At 35.9% G+C, this 16,619-nt stretch overlaps 1 long non-coding RNA gene across 18 annotated transcripts in view; it reads left to right on the forward strand.

Moving 5' to 3' along the window:
• The window catches only part of LOC140608891 (uncharacterized), a 238,667-nt gene that overhangs the window by 32,860 nt on the left and 189,188 nt on the right, over positions 1 to 16,619 (forward strand). Inside the window, exon 2 of one of the 18 annotated variants that reach the window (XR_012010888.1) lies at positions 12,050 to 12,159. The exons of 15 other annotated variants lie outside the window; for them this stretch is intronic. This is a non-coding gene — a long non-coding RNA (uncharacterized lncRNA). Of the gene's footprint in view, positions 1 to 12,049; positions 12,160 to 12,239; positions 12,351 to 16,619 lie in introns of those variants that run through there. 2 more of the 18 variants (XR_012010890.1, XR_012010889.1) reach the window with 2 other exon arrangements.

Raw genomic sequence — 16,619 nt, forward strand, 5'->3', positions numbered from 1 at the left:
CAAAATAACTACTGTTACAAGACACGAAGTTTTCAGGTGGCTTATTACACAATAGTTGATAAGTGGAGAAATAGTCCTAAACAAGGAGCAAACCATTCTATTTCAGCTTGCCTCTGAACTTTTGTTGATGCTATTTTTGTAACTGAAATACCCTTTCCTTTTCTTCCTCTCTCATTCCTTGCACTTGTCTAAACTTTCTACTTATTTTTCTTTTTAGTAATTTTTTTTTAGTAAGTCTTCCAAAATCCTTGGTCAAATACCTCATCTATATGTGTAAACCTTAGTAACAGTCCTGGCCATGTGGACTCTCAGGATCCGTTGAAATGTCTTATGTCTACATTAGATGGTACATTCATCTTTGTATTATTCATCCTTGCATCATTAATCTTTGTACATCCAGAGTCTAACATAGTGCCTGGCTCCACCATCTACTACCTGTGTGAACTTGTCTAAGTTATTAAATGTATCCAAGACTCCCTTTTATTATCTGTGAAAGGAGATAAAAGCTAACTCATAAGAGTTTTTTGGGGATTAGAAGATAAAGTCATCTAAGGTGCTAGTACTGAGTAAGTGCTACATAAATATGGCTATTATAATTATTAGACTAACCTCAAAATAGGGTGAAACACTCAGTATTCTAGAAAGCATATGCAACAAATAATATTCTGAGAAACATTAGTGAGAGTTCTTGACCCCACTTTTCTTCTTTTCCACTGAGCAACTTGGAACCTATTACCTTTTCTCCACAATATAACTTTATAGGCTGCTCACGGAGAGAGGGCATGGTATATAGCTTAGAAAGGGGATGTCATTTGGACTGATAAATGGATTTTGAAACTCAGTGCAGAAGTAAAAGTCTTGAAAACCAAGTTCTTGAAACAAATAAGGTACTTTAAAATTCAAAAGCTTGGCTTTGGATATCAAAATCCAAAGTCCTGCAGGCCTGCCAAAATCAACAAAATGTATGGTTATATAAAAATGACAGAGATCCAAATCCTGCTTTGTATTCCTTCACTCCCACCTCCCAAGAAGAAGGGAATTTGGTGCATCCTAGCCCAGGCTTCCAGGATAGGTGAGGAAACCTTTTGAAGCCCCTTGGTTATCATGGGGATGATTAGCAGACCAGCTTTTGCATGATGAATAACCTGAGCAAATATTTCTGAGGACCTCTTTACAGAGTTCTTTGCACTCTATGAGTGAGAGAAAGGATCCAATGAGTATACACTGTGTTGAAAGAGATCACGTGGACTTGAAGGAACCCGATGCAAGACAGGAAAGATAAAGAGAGTCTGTGTGGTGGGGACAATGACTGGAGGCCATTATCATCAGGGCCTACCAGCCCATGACAATAAGCACCTGTTAAAGAGATGTATAGCTCAGCAGATATTGGACACTGTAATAGTTACATTTTTTTCCTGGCATGATGTATAAACTCCAAGCTGTGGGTGAGTAATTTGAATACAGCTCATTTAGGCAGAGACTCCTTTTCCTTCAGTTATTCCCCCTTTAGCATTCAAGTGAATTGACAGCATGATGATGTCCAGACTATTGCAGCAGCACCCCTCTGCAAACTCAGTGGATTTAGGGCCATCTATTGACCATTTCCTGTTGATGGCCCTTCCAACAGCATGAATCTCATCAGTGTGGTTTCCTAGTACTCTCAGCCAGCTCCCCCCACCAAGAAGCTGATGCACAGGCTTTTGTGGAGGCCAGCAAAAATATCCCCTCTCCTTGAGATGTGCTGCCTCGTCAAGACTTGCAGCTCTCAGCAACATCGACCTTCTTATCACTGTAATCTGGAAAAACACATGCTGTTCTCAACAATCTTGGCAACAGGCTTTATGAGAAAATTTTGTGGAAGTTGTCTTTTCCAGTTATAGCTAAACCACCAGGGTCAAATTCTATTTTGCACACAAAATCCACTGATGAATACTGTTGCAAAACCTGTAATATCCAGAGATAAAGTGCTCTAAACTTGAATCATGAGCTATTCAGAAGAGAGGCACAGTAGGAAAAACAGTATGGAGGAGCAGTTTTAAAAGAAAATATTTATCAGATTGTCTAAGTTCTTGACCTAACTCCAATAGTTACTAGCTCTATTTTATTTCCCTGTTCTTCAGATTTTTCTTTTATAAGATAGACAAAAAACCAATTATCTTGTGTGATTTGGAATTAAATGATAAATACAAAGCACAGTCCTGGGCATTTTGTGAGTTCTCATTGAACATTAACTACTATTGTCATGCTTATTATTATTTCCAGCCTTGATGGTGATGGAAAATGTTGGTTGCCTACCCTACAGCCATTTCCTGCTGCCTGTTTCCTTGTAAACTGAGTATTGATTTGTGTGTTTATCTGGGAACTACAAACTACTAAATCTTGACTGAAAACTTGTTTAGTAACAAGTGATTCCCCTCTATTTCTGGGCACACCAGGAAATGGCACTTCCCCACCTGCTTGAAGGTGGATACAGCCATGTAACTTGGCTGTAGCCAATGAAATAAGAGAGATGATGCTTATGACCTCAACCAATAGCACTCTAGGTGATGAAAGTCCTGAGAGAGGACAATTAGTGCCCAAAGCTCTGTCAGAATATGATAGACATGACTGAAAAATAAACTTTCCAGCATCAAACAACTGAAATGATTGTAATTGTCATCTATTAACTTACCATACCTTTTTTTAACCCACCCTTGCTGGTATAGAAGAGCAAATTTCATAAAACTTATTTTTGGTAACCATTTTGTACAGCGTCCTTTGATTTATTTTTCAGAAATTATTTTCACTACAATCAACTGCTTTTTTGTATAAATGTAATACAGAAATGTATACAAATTTAATTGTTTTGTTCATATTATATTGCTCTGATTTCAGCTTTGGTCATTGTGAGTTTTGTTTTGTGGCTATTATTTTTAACAAGCTCAATATGCTTGTGTCAAAATTTTCAGATCTAAATTCCAATAAGAAGAAGTAAATATTCTATAATTTTCTAATTAATAATAAAGACTTATTAGAAGGGGAGAGGTATATGGAAAGGACTTTAGGACTAAATTGATAGATTCCAAACCTGCCTCTGCCACTGCCTTCTGTGTTGTTTGGGATAAATTACTTAACTTCCTTGTGCATTACTGCTCTAATCTGTAAAAAAATAGCATATAACTCACGGGGCATCTTATAATATCCTATTATAATTCTATGATTAATTCTCTGATGAGGGTTAATAAATTCCTTTTTAAAAAGTTCTTAGAATGGTGCTAAGCTTATAAAAGCTATCTAAATATCTTTAAGTGAAAAAAATGTACAGACTTAACTACTGTCAATTTTGTTACTTTTTTTATTTGTACAAAATATAATTCTTGCTTTGTTCTTATGACTATAAATTCTATCAGCAACATATAAGTTTTTGTCAGTTTTTACTCTATAATTCACTGACAATAGAATATTTATGTTGATGATTTTTACTAGTAATATTTATCATAAATTATTTAAAGTTACACTTAAGTTTTAGCTAAACTATGAGAAAGCTGAATAATTCTCCACAAATACTTTAGTATTATCTTATGTCTAACATTGGCCTATTATATTACAAGTATAATTTTCCATATACTTTGAATCACTTTGTAGTCTGGATCCTTTTGAAGAAAATGCAAACAACAGAGTAAAAATTTCAGGTCACATAGCACTGAAGCTAAAAAAGCAGGCTAGACAGAGTAGAGTCAACATTTTTTAAAAGATTTTATTTATTTACTTGGGAGAGAGAAAGCACAGAGGGAGAATGTAAGGGAGAAGCAGATTCCCTGTTGAGCAGAGAACCCAATGTGGGGCTCAGTCCCAGAACCCTGAGATCATGACCTGAGCCAAAGACGACACTTAACCAACTGAGCTACCCAGGTGCCCCTAGAATCAACATTTCTTACTTCCTTTTGTTTCACATATGTATGAATCTTCTACACATTCGTAAATCATTATTTGGTTGTCCAACAGATGGTAATTGAATGCCCACTGCAAGCCAGCAACTAACTGTCCAGGCACTGGAGATACAGCATTGGAGATACATGAAGCCTTTGCTTCATGGAGCTTACATTTTAAATGGGGGTAGGAAGAATAGACAAAAGCAAACAAATACATATTAAGGTGATAATAAGTGCTCCAGAGGAAAGACAGAATAAGGAAGGTGGGCAATATCAAGGTATGAAATAGGGAAGACAAGAGAGCAAGCTAAAGGTGTGTATGGAGGAAGAGTGTTCTGCGGAGGGACAGCTCAAAGACCCTGAGGTGGGAGACTGCTTGGTTTGTCTGAGGTAAACCAGAGATATGTGGGATAGTAAGACATTGTAGGGACTTTGACTTTTGTGTGAGATGGGAAGATAATGGATGTTTTCAGGCATGAGCTTGTGGACCATGGAGCTAGACTGCCTCAGAGGAATCTTGGCTCCCTGACCTGTTAGCTGGGTGACTTTGGGCAAATTATTTTTTCTCTCTGTCTGTGCTCTCTTACCATAAAATGGCATGATCATGGTATCTGCAATGTGAGATTAGAGAAAGGATCAAAATAATTAATATTTGTGACATGCTTTGAGTAGTTCCTGATATATACAAAATGTTGTGGAAATGTTTACTATGTGAATTAAGGTATTTTAAAAGTATCATTTTGACTGTAGTATGGGTTATTTATTGTGCGTATGACTATTACATGGAAAGTACTCTGTGACTAACCTTCAACTCCAGTGTTTTTAAAATATGGATTGCAATCTAATTCATGAAGTATCAAAGACATAATTAAGAAGACAAGAAGCATCATAGAAAGAATGATGAACTTGCAAGTGGAAGACCTAAAGTCCTGATGTTACTTTTTCATCGAGGTTATGATTCTGACTTATTTAAAGTCATGTAGTTGGGCCAGTTTGGATTCTGTGATTTCCATATTTAGAATTTAATTTAGATAATATAATTTGTTTTCAGAAAATGATTTGAAATGAAGCAAAGGGCAGTGTCTTTGCCTTTTCTTGGGGAATATTGTGGCAGTGGCATGGGGATGAGGGATGCTATAGTAACATTCAGATGACTATAATGAAATTTGGAAAGATGTCTGTGCTGGTAGCCTGCTGTACCCCTGTAGGGTACTCTACACATTTACCTCAGAGTTACATATCCTGATTCAGAACTAAAATGCAACATTAGTAGAGGAGATTCTAGGTATATGAACTGAGTTAAAAACTCCTAGTTCTTTATGGTTTACACTGACATGTGAGGGATTTGGAGGGAATGGAGGGTATGAGAGAATCCTTGTGAATTCTGTGTTAGTGTGTGCTGTGTGTGTGTGTGTGTGCATGTATGTGTAACTTGTATAACTATTCCTTTAGGCCAGAAGGAATTTCACACTTTTATTTGGAAAGATTAATGTTTTTGTTTTTTTTTTTTCTCTTGGTAACTAGCAGTGTATAGCTTGAGAACATCAAATTAGTTATATAGCAAATGAGTCTACCTTTTCTTTACACATGTCCTTGTAAGAGATAAAGTTGCTAGACATCTCCACATATTTTATATGTTTATATATTGGATTTATTTATTATTTATTGTTGATTCCAAGCATTTAACTTGCAACTTGTTCAAAATGAATCTACCTTAGAAAGCTTGGTTCTTAGGATTTGGGAGTCATTGAACTCTTTGAGAATCTAAAAAACTAAGGGCCCTATTTCTAAAAATGAATGTACCCACCAAATTTTGCATGCATTTTTAGTCATCTTCTGAAGTGCAGCCATATAGTCACATGATACCCTTCTTGCAGCCATAAACAAATAATTTCCAATTCATTTTTTGGTTTGTATTCATTTTGACTGCTATGTTAGCTGACTCGTATTTCTATCTGTTTTGCTACAAGTTTAAGTACCAGGGATCCTTTTATCAGTAATGCTGAGAAATGTTTACTTTTTAGAAAGGTCATTGGGTCCTCCCCTTTGCTTGACATTTATTACACTGTATTCTACATGTCAATTCAAATGTGTCAATCTCCTTTAAACCATAAATTTTTCAAAGGCAGAGACAAGGTCTAGTCTAAGGCCATATCTGGCCTTAGCTTATAGGCCCTTAGTAAATACTTGAATGAGCAAATGAATGAAGTATTATTCTCATTAAGCAGTCAAGAAATCTGAAGTTATATGAGGTTCAGTGATTTGCCCAAAGTCAAACAGTAAATAAGTGGTATAGTTGATATGACACTCAAGGCTGCTGACTACCTGTCCAAAAATTTTTTCAATACATTACTTGTCAGGGATAAAATGAGGAGCTGCAGAATAAGCCACTGATAATGTGTGATCCCTTTTTAAAGTCTCAGCAGCTCAGGACTGACCATGAGGATAGAGTGTAACTGTGTAAAGTCCTGTGATATGGGTCCCAAAGGGGAGAGGAAAGGGAAAGGAATCTTCAGGTTGAGAGAGGCTTCTACAGAGTAAGATAATACATAGGAAACTGTTATTTGCCTCAAAAAATTGACACATTTAGAATGTGTAGAATATGGATTCAAAAAGTGGTTTAATCTTAAACATAAAGTAATTAAGAATGTGAAATCATTGGTTTCTTTTAACATTATTTTCAGAAACATCTCTGCTATCAGCCCTGTTATATATTCTTATTTCTCTTAACTCTTAACCACACACTAAGGTCCACAAAAGAGGACTCTTTAATGTCTTTTGTTCTTGATGTGTCTGTGTTGTTTTGATGATGATGATGATGATGATGATGATGATGATTTTTTGGAGAGGGGGAAGGGGAATAGTCAGAGGGAATGGGAGAGGCGAATCTTAAGCAGGCTCCATGCCCAGTGAGAAGCCTGGACTTGGGGCTTGATCTCACAATCCTGAAATCATGACCCGAGCCCAAATCAAAAGGCAAATGCTTAACTTACCAAGCCACCCAGGAGCCCCAGTTTCTATAATTTTTATGTATAATAATAATCATGTGCCTCATTTTCTTAATGAGAATTTTGGATGTTTGTGAAAATAAAAGATGGCTTTTATTGATGTCTTAGTTTTATCAGCTTCTTTATCAACTTGATCCACTTAAAATGGTTGCTTTATGACGAGTGGCACAGAAGACTCAAAATGTCTTGTTTAGTAGCTGAAACAGTCCTTAGAGTCACTGATTGATTTTATTTTTTTTCCATTTCAATTTCTGTAAGAACGTTTCTGCAATTTGCCACATCTTTCAAAGTAGAAAACAAGCCAATAGAATGTGTTTCTCAGTAAATAAAGCCAGCCACTAATGTGAGCAAAATCACTCTGAACATATTGCTTTAAATTTGTTTTGAAGAGTGATCTCATAGCATGGACAACTTCTAAATGGAAATGGTTGAGGAAATCAATGCTGTTTAGAGAATAGCCTAACTTTTAGAGGAATTTAAGTAATTTCCTGTTTTGAGGATACATAAAATACACAGGAAAGTTGTGCTTTTGTTGCTGTTGGTTGAAAAATCTATTTGATTAAAAGGGTCTTTTCAGTTTTTTGAATGATCCATTTTGAAGTTGAGCATTTAAGAAAGCATTAGGAAAATATCAAGGAAAGAGAGGCTTGCTGTATGTAGCCCTAGTACATTTGACATCTCTTTATTTTTCTCTCTTTTAAAGTTAATTTTTTAATCTTTAGATAATCATCTATTGACAGTGAACACTCACCCCCCAAAAGCAGCAACAGCATTTGTGAAATGCATCTGTTATGTATAAGTATGCTCAAAGCATGAGATCATGAATAGATTTGTATTTAGAACTGGACTAAGCCACAGATGTTGTGAGCTTTTGGGAGAAAGTACCTTTACTTAAGATATGTCACAGGATTTCTTATTGAGAAGCCCCTATCATACCAACATCCTTTAGTCTGAGATTGCCATTCTTGTCATTCTAAGGAGGTTACCACTTCTGATTAACAGATACGGAAGACTTTGATGTCCTACACACACACACACACACACACACCACTAAAAAACTTAAAGGGGTCGCCTGAATGGCTCATTCATTTGAGTATCTGACTCTTGATTTTGGCTCAAGTCCTGATCTCATGGTCATGATAACTAGCCCCTCATTGGGCTCCACATTCATCAGGAGTCTGTTTGAGATTGTCTCTTTCTCTTTCTCTGTCACTCCCCTTCCATTCTGTGTCTCTAAAATAAAAAGAAAGACAAATTGGAAGAACTAAGAGAAATAAACTTATAAGCATAGTTATTAAGATACTTGAAAGGAAAAATCATGTGTTTTCAAAGTGTTAAAGTCATTCCAAGCATGTGTCAGGGGTCTAAAGTTGGTCTCAGATCTAGTATTTTTTTTTTGTTGCTTGAAAGGGTAAAAAATACTATTAGTTCTTATTCGCTCAACAGCAAAAGTGCTTTGTCAGATCAACTATCCAATACCTGATCAGACAAGGACACTGACAAAAAAGAACATGGAGTACATGCATTTATTTTTTATTTATTTTGAAAAATATTTATTTATTTGAGAGAAGGAAGGAGGGAGGGAAGGAGGGAGAGAGAGAGAGAGAGAGAGAGAAAGTATGTGAGCAGAAGGGTCAGAGGGAGAGGGAGAGAATCCTCAAGCAGACTCCCTGCTGAGTGTGGGGCCCAGGGTGGGGTTTGATCCCAGGATTCCAAGATCATGACCTGAGCCCAAATCAAGAGTTGGATGCTTAACCAATTGAGACACCCAGGCACCCTGGAATAAGTACATTTATTTATCTATTTTCTGTTGGGGCTTAGGGGAAGCTGGGAGAGAAAAGAGTATCTGTGATAATCTACATTTTGCAGTTCTGAGAGGGGATTAAAGGCTGGGATGAGGACACTGGAAAAGAAATTCCAAGAGTGGACAGTTCTAGTTAGCATTGTGTTCTTCTTAATAGTGTACTGAGCTCTGGCCTGTAGAGAAGGTAGACCTCAATAAAGGGATTAGTAGGACTTGAGTGTGGTATCACAAGTTGTAGAACTATTTGGGGTCATAGCAGCATCACTGCTGTTTTCTCTTTGTCAGGCAGGTGGAGAAGGTATTGTGAAAGAACAATTTGAACAAAAACAAAAATGGAGGGATGGTGATGGACTGAGAGAAAGACAGCTTCTCATAGAAGATACTGAGAGGATATTTGAATAAAGGAGATTTTTAGAATAGTCAAGGGGGCAGTGACAATGTGCTAAGTTCTTCTATTAGTTTTTTTCTCATGAAATCCTTAAGGTAAACCCTACGAGATAGATTCTGTTTTCATCTCCATGTTACAGGGGGAAAACTCTGAGGCTTAAAGATAGTAACTTTCCCAGGATGGATATTTATTATTTATTTATTTATTTATGATTTTATTTATGATTTTATTTATTTAATCGAGAAACATATATATAGAGAGGCAGAGACACAGGCAGAGGGAGAAGCAGGCTCCATGCAGGAAGCCTGATGTGGGACTTGATCCCAGGTCTCCAGGATCACACCCTGGGCTGAAGGTGGCGCTAAACCGCTGAGCCACCGGGGCTACCCCCTCCCAGGATATTTAATGTTTTAAAAGGCATTTAAAGCCAGAATAAGGGATACCCTGGGGTGGGGGGCTCAGTCAGTTAAGTGTCTGACTCTTGATTTCAGCTCAGGTCATGTGAGATCAAGTCTTACATTGGGTTATGGGTTCAGTGTGAAGTCTGCTTATCCCTCTGCTCCTTTTCTTTCTCTTAATCTCTCTCTCTCAAATAAATAAATAAAATCTTAAAAATAAAGCCAGAATGCTTCATAAAGCTGGCAAGTAATAGAGCTACAATTAAAAACTAAGGAAGGGCAAGGCAATTTTAATCAAATATTCAAAGGAGGCCATAATGTGAAAGAGCAATTAAAAAAAATCATTTGTAGCTCTAGAGGGAAGAAGTAGGAATGAATGAGAAGTTAAAAGAAGGGGTAAATTTCAGTACATCATAAGAAAGGGCTTTCTGAAATTTGAATTAATTCTAGGGAAAAGGACTCCTTTGTGAAATGGTGTGCTTCCTAATATTAAACACATTAAGGTGCAGATTAGATGGCCACATGTTAGAGAAGTTATCGAGGAATTTCAGATTTTAGTAGAAATTGGAGACCAGCAAAACTTTAAGTCCCTGTAATTGAAAATTACCACCCTGTGAGTTTTTTAACATTATTCATATGTATTTTGGGGCCTAGAAAGTAGGAATTCAGTCTCAGGTAACTAATCTTTCTAGGAGTGAAAACAAAAAGGGAAATGTAATCTCATTACAATAAAAAAATAGAAAATTAATTTATTTGGGTGTGTTGAGAGATAAACCTTTGCTTTCATCTCAGGGGCAAACAAATGCAAGTGTCTGTATTTGATTATTAGGTTCAGTCAATGGAGCAGGGAGTTTAAAATGATTTTAAATTATAAATATTGTCAGTGTCATTTGCATATGTTTCTTTGTATCATTGATCATCGCCATATGTTTCTTTGTATCATTGATCATCGCCATCTGTAATTGACATCCAGAACCCAGTGTTTGATACATGTCTTTGATTCTTGGGCCTGAGAAGCATACATGGATAATCTTTAAAAATCATGCATTTGTCACATATTTATAAGTTATCTAAATTGAATCAAATACGGTAGCAACTTTTCATTAGCACTGTTTAAGTACAGTCTTAACAGCAAAGTGATAAAATCCACAGTGGCCTAATAGTCCCAGCAGATGGAAGACCGAAGATGCTTCCTGTCTTACAATTATTTGTGAACTGGATCTGCTCTGTTTTGTTTGTTTGTTTTAAATTAAGATTTTTTATTTATTTGAGAGGAGAGAGTGAGCACTAGTGTCTAGAAGGGGCAGAGGGAGAGGGAAAAGCAGATTCCCTGCTGAGCGAGGAGCCTGAGATGGGGCTTGATCCCAGGATTCTGGGATCATGACCTGAGCCAAAGGTAGATGCTTAACTAACTGAACCACCCAGGTGCCCCACTTCATTTCAAATAAGAAAACACTCCCTACTTTCTCCGCAAGACTTTTCATATTATTTACATTGCATATGTTGGGGAAATTAAGACTTATACAGTGAAGGGTAGGCTAACTTTATAAGACAAAAAACAGAAGGAATCGTATTTAACCTTGCTTGGTTGAGCAAAATGAAACAGTGAATGTTATGTCTTATGGGTTATGTGTCTAATAGTATTGGATTGTTATTCAGCTCTGAGAGAAGTAAAGCAAGTGGAATATGATGCAGTCTGGAAATATAATTACTCTAATTTTTTGGCAAGTAGCTAGAAAATAGAAAATTTCTTATTGGGGATCCCTGGGTGGCTCAGCGGTTTAGTGCCTGCCTTTGGTCCAGGGCGTGATCCTGGAGTCCCGGGATTGAGTCCCACATCAGGTTCCCTGCATGGAGCCGGCTTCTCCCTCTGCCTGTGTCTCTGCCTCTCTCTCTCTCTCTCTCTCTCTCTCTCTCTCTCATAAATAAATAAAATATAAAAAAAGAAAATTTCTTATTGATAAGGTTCTTAAGGAATAAGGAAAGCTTTTAACCACAAAAATTTAATGCATCCTTATTTAGAATGAGACTGACTGATTTAGTTCAATTAAGTGAATTAAAAAATTGTTCTGTATTAACCCTAGATTTGGCTTTGCAGAAGATATAAAATGAGACAAAATATCCACTTTAAGAAATTTACCATCTGGTATAGGATCAATCAAATGAGCCAATAATGCTAATAAAAGACCATATATTGCACATATTAGAACGGGTATAAACAAAATATAGTGGCATTCAAAGGAATGAGTGTTCACTTATTTGGGGTGGGGAAAAGATACGGCTTCTTAGAAAAAAATGACATGAAAAATGGATAGGATATTTACAGGTGGAAAAAGGAGAAAGGGTGTACCAGGCAGACAAATGATTAAAGGCAAGATAATAGGCAAGTATAGTCAGTTCTGAGTAAGTGTGCCAGCTAGAGTTGAGCATAGGTATGTGAAGAGTTCAGAGATAGGAGATAATACTGGAAGGGCAGGCTGAAGCCAAGCATGGTGAATATCCTGTATTAGATTGATGGGTGTGCATTTTTCTTTTCATAGGTGATGAGGGGTCATTAAAATGTGTGGAATTGAAGGATGGCAGGGTCACAGGGCTGCCCAATGTTGTGTGAAGATTGTGCACTACAAAGCTTACAGGTTGTCACTCAATGGTAACTCTGTATTTCTATATGTATTGTTTTTATATTTCTATATTTATTACTGTGATAATGTTTAATTATATTATATTATGACAGATTCCCTGACAGATGGATATCAAGTGTCTTGAAGCTGTGGAGCCTTTTCTGATTTGTATAAAAGCACCTTATGGGTGAGCAATAGCCTGTGTCAGCTGTGCCCACAGGTAGGCACATCTTTAAGCAGAAGATAGACCAGTTGCTCCAAGGAAAGACTAGAGGTTTTGAGCTTAGCTTGGAAAAGATGGGCTGATGTGGAATCTGGGTGGGAGGCAATGGAAGGACCCACACATGATTTCAAAGATGGGTGACAGATAGTGGGGGCAAATAGGAAATAGAAAAGTGAGAAGGGAGATTTATCAGAGTAGGGAGAAGGGAGGTACATGGAGGGCAGAGCAGAGAGGCTCCATTTTGAATACATTTGGAGCCAGACATGTTAGTTGAACATCCAGGTGGAAGTGTCAAACATTAGACTGATATGTTGGTCTGGAGGGCAGGGGAGGATTCAGCTAGAGTCATCCACATAAATGTGATTGCTGAAATAACAGGAGAGCCTTGAGACAGGCAGGCGGAGCATAACTGGTGTAAGAAGCAATCCTCCTTCTTATCACATTTTGGTCTCTAAGCTCAAAAGAATTAAGAATAAATCATGCAAAAGGAGTTTGCTTTTTTTGGTAATGTGGTTGTTGGATAGAGTGTTTCCTTTCCAGGTCCTGCCAGCCATCAAATGCAGTCAGAACACCAGCTTTTATACATAAACATGTCATTTTTTTCATTATAAGATTAGATAGGAGTATCAGCAGGAGAGACTTTCTGACCAAAAGCAGAATTGTTCATGTTTTAATGGAGAATTAGAAGCACAGAAATAAGTTATAAAATACAGTTAACTCAAGAAGGAAAGCAATGGCAAAAACCACTAAAAGCACTTTTATTTGAGTCTTTTATGAACTTTGTATTTGGCTCCATATTTTCATCTCATTCTGATATTTTCATCCTAATCTGATGCTAATATTAATTTACATTTCATAAAGTCATAGAATTGACGATAAGAGATAGTCCAGAAATACCTTGCGTGGCTGAGAAGCAATTAGGAGATGAAAATGTTTGTCTTATGTAAAGAATGAAAGCTTATTCTAATGTCTGTCCTGAGCTTCGCTTAGTTTCTTAGGCTGTCTGGCAGGAATATTTCCTGGTATTAGTACTCTAGTACTTTGTTAGGAAGACCCTATCAACCAAAAGATGTTGATGTTTAAAATGTTAGATGGAAGTTGACATTTAAATACAATTTATCTTCAACTTACCCTCTGTCCTATTTTATGCTACTTTAATGTACACAAGGGTCCCAGACTAATCTGGAAGTCATAAAATATTGGTTCCTCTGTGTTTTCAGGAAAGTTTTTTTTTTTTTTTTTTTTTAAAGAGCAACATATGGGTCATCATCAGTATTTCCTTGATGTATCCTCTTATATTCCTGACATGGTAATGTTTGTTTTCTGGACTTTTCAGGGAAGTAGAAAAGTATTAATGTGTCAGAATCTTCAAGTTGATAGGGGGAAATCTGGCATGACATCAATGTACTTGAAAAATAACATTTTCATAATCTCATCTGAATATTGTATGACTATTATTACTCGATTTTCTGATGCTCCCATTGAACTGGAGTAACTTTTTCCTTTAATGTAGGAAGCTGTATTTAAGAATACTATTGGTAGAGTAGGGAAATTAAATGAAATATTTAATCAACACTTTGACTTACAAATAGAAATATGTAACTTTTTAAAGTAGGTCAGTATTTGTAAGCTATAATCAAGGAAGAAAAATTTGGGGTATAAAGTTTATGAATTTGATTATGTTTTAAAAACTATAATAGAAATTTTAAATATATATAAAGATGTTCTATTAGTATGGTGAACTAGTCTCTCAAATGTTATTTAAATTTGAACAAGCTAATTTTCTTATCCATTTAGAAAACAGTTCTAAATTGTCCTATATTTTTCTATTTTATGGATTAAAAGATGTACTAGATCTTATATTATTTAAAAGTGAATGTATTTAGTACATAACTCTTCAGAGTTATGAAAGCTGTGAGTTGGATTGTTTTCCTCAATTCTGTCAATTTCCGCACGGAGAACCTAAGCTGATACACACACACACACACACACACACGCACGCACGCATGCACTTAAACACACTGATTAGGTCCTTGAATAAAAATAGCTCCTGAGCTGTTTTTATGTGAAGAATATAATATTTGTATGTATTTAGCTAATGACGTTTATCCAGCTGGTCTTTTATAAATGTTTACTGATAGTGACAACTGAGAAAATTAGTATGTGCAAGCATAGAATTTTCATAAATATTTAAATCAGGTAAAAATTCAGAAGATAAAGTTAATGGCTGTTGAATATATTACAGAAATGACTATGAAATGAACCTGGGAAAAAGCATATCTGGTTTCCAGGAGACAAAATTAAATCACATTTTCACTTAGAATATTACAGAAAACTTTTGAGATATTGTAGATTTCTTTTAAATTTGATTTAAAAATACTTAGGGACTTACCAGTCCAGAGTAAGTCTGCAGGCCAGAATATTAAAACCTTTTGAGGAAAAGTCTTGCTTTCAGACTTCCCCAAGGACGTTGTGAAATCTCTTGGGAACAAACTTGTAGAATTATAGAGATATTCTTCCAAATTTTCACTTGGCCCCGACAGTCTGATTTTTGATGTTTTTTCCTATTACTGAGTAAAATGCAGAACAGCTAACCAACCAACCAACCAAACAAACAAACAAAAAAGGCTGGATCTGGAGAAATGTATAATTTGTGAAATTGTCTATAGTCAATGCCTCAGAAAATATGGTTTGAAGCATAAGTGGCTGGTGATACTGAGAACATAAAAGAATTACATTCTTTTATTTTCCCTGCTTTAACGTATGACCCTGAACTATTTGTCCATAGTGTTAACATTTTTCCTTTGTAAAAACCACATGTGCAACTAACTAGGAAATTAAAACGTATGTGTAATTGGTATGGACTGAATTGTGTTCCTCCTATATTCATGTGTTAAAGTTCTAACGCCCATTACCTCAGAACATGACTATATTTGGAGATAGGTCTTTTAAAGAGGTAATTATAGTTAAATGAGGCTGTTAGGGTGAGCGCTAATGCAGTCTGATTGGTGTCTTTATAAGAAGAGGATATGTGGACATTTAGAAAGAGACATCGGGGATGCATGTTCACAGAGAAAGGCTATCTGCAAGCCAAGGAAAGAGACCTTAAGAGAAATCAAACTTGTTGACATCTTGATCTTGGGCTTTCAGTCTCCAGAATTGTGAGAAAATGACCAGTTTGTGGTTATTTTGTTACAGCAATCCTAGCAAACTAATACAGTGATAATCAAGTAGGTACTAAATCTTTGAAGAAAAAGGATTGAGTCATTTAAATCACTTATAAATAAAGGTACTTATCCTGACATTTGAGCTCCTATATGTTTTGGTACTTATGTAACAATTCTGATTTCCTATTATGTTACTCTCATTTAACACATATAACTAAAAAAACCAAAAAACAAAAAACAAAACACATGTAACTATTGACACTTGCCCACCTAGCCATTTCCATCATTCCACCTGGATTGCTTGCTGTTCCTTTCATCCACTTCCAGGTGTATGTTGCAGGAAAACATCTGTGAAAAAAAAAAAAAAAAAGACTGAATTTGAATTCTCTCTCCACCTTTTAAAAATTGTGGTAAAAAACACCTAATATAAAATGTACCATCTTTACCATTTTTAAGTGTCCAGTTCAGTAATGTTAAGTGTATTTACATTTTTGTGCAATGAATCTGATGAAGAACTTTTCATATATGACCTTTGCTATGTTGGGGTTGTTTTCTGTTTTTAGTTTGTTGAATGTTTTTAATCATGAATGGCTGTTGAATGTTCTCAAATGCTTTTTCTGCATCAGTTGAGATCATGTGGTTTTTGTCCTTTATTCTGTTAATGTGGTATGTTATATGGATTGGTTTTTGTATGTTGAACCCTCTTTTCATTGCAAGAATAAATCCTGCTTGGTTATGATGATATATTATCTTTTTCATGTATTGTTGAATTTGGTTTGCTAGTATTTTGCTGAGGATTTTTATGTCAATAGTATTTTTCCTTTTCTTTCTCTGTAGTGTGTATTTTCTGGCTTTGGTATCAGAGTGAAATTGACCTTATAAAATACATTTGGAAGTGTTCCTTCTTTTATTTTTTTTTGAGTTTAAGAAGAATTGATATTAATTCTTTTTAAAATGTTTGGTAGAAATCACCAGTGAAGCATCAGGTCCTGGGTTTTTCCTTATTGGGAGGTTTTATATTACTGATTAATTCTCCTTACTAGTTATAGGTCTGTTCGTATTTTTTGTTTCTTCATGATTCAGTCTTAGTAGGGAATGT

This window comes from Canis lupus, chromosome 18 (assembly GCF_048164855.1).
Source record: "Canis lupus baileyi chromosome 18, mCanLup2.hap1, whole genome shotgun sequence".
NCBI classification, from domain to species: domain Eukaryota; kingdom Metazoa; phylum Chordata; class Mammalia; order Carnivora; family Canidae; genus Canis; species Canis lupus.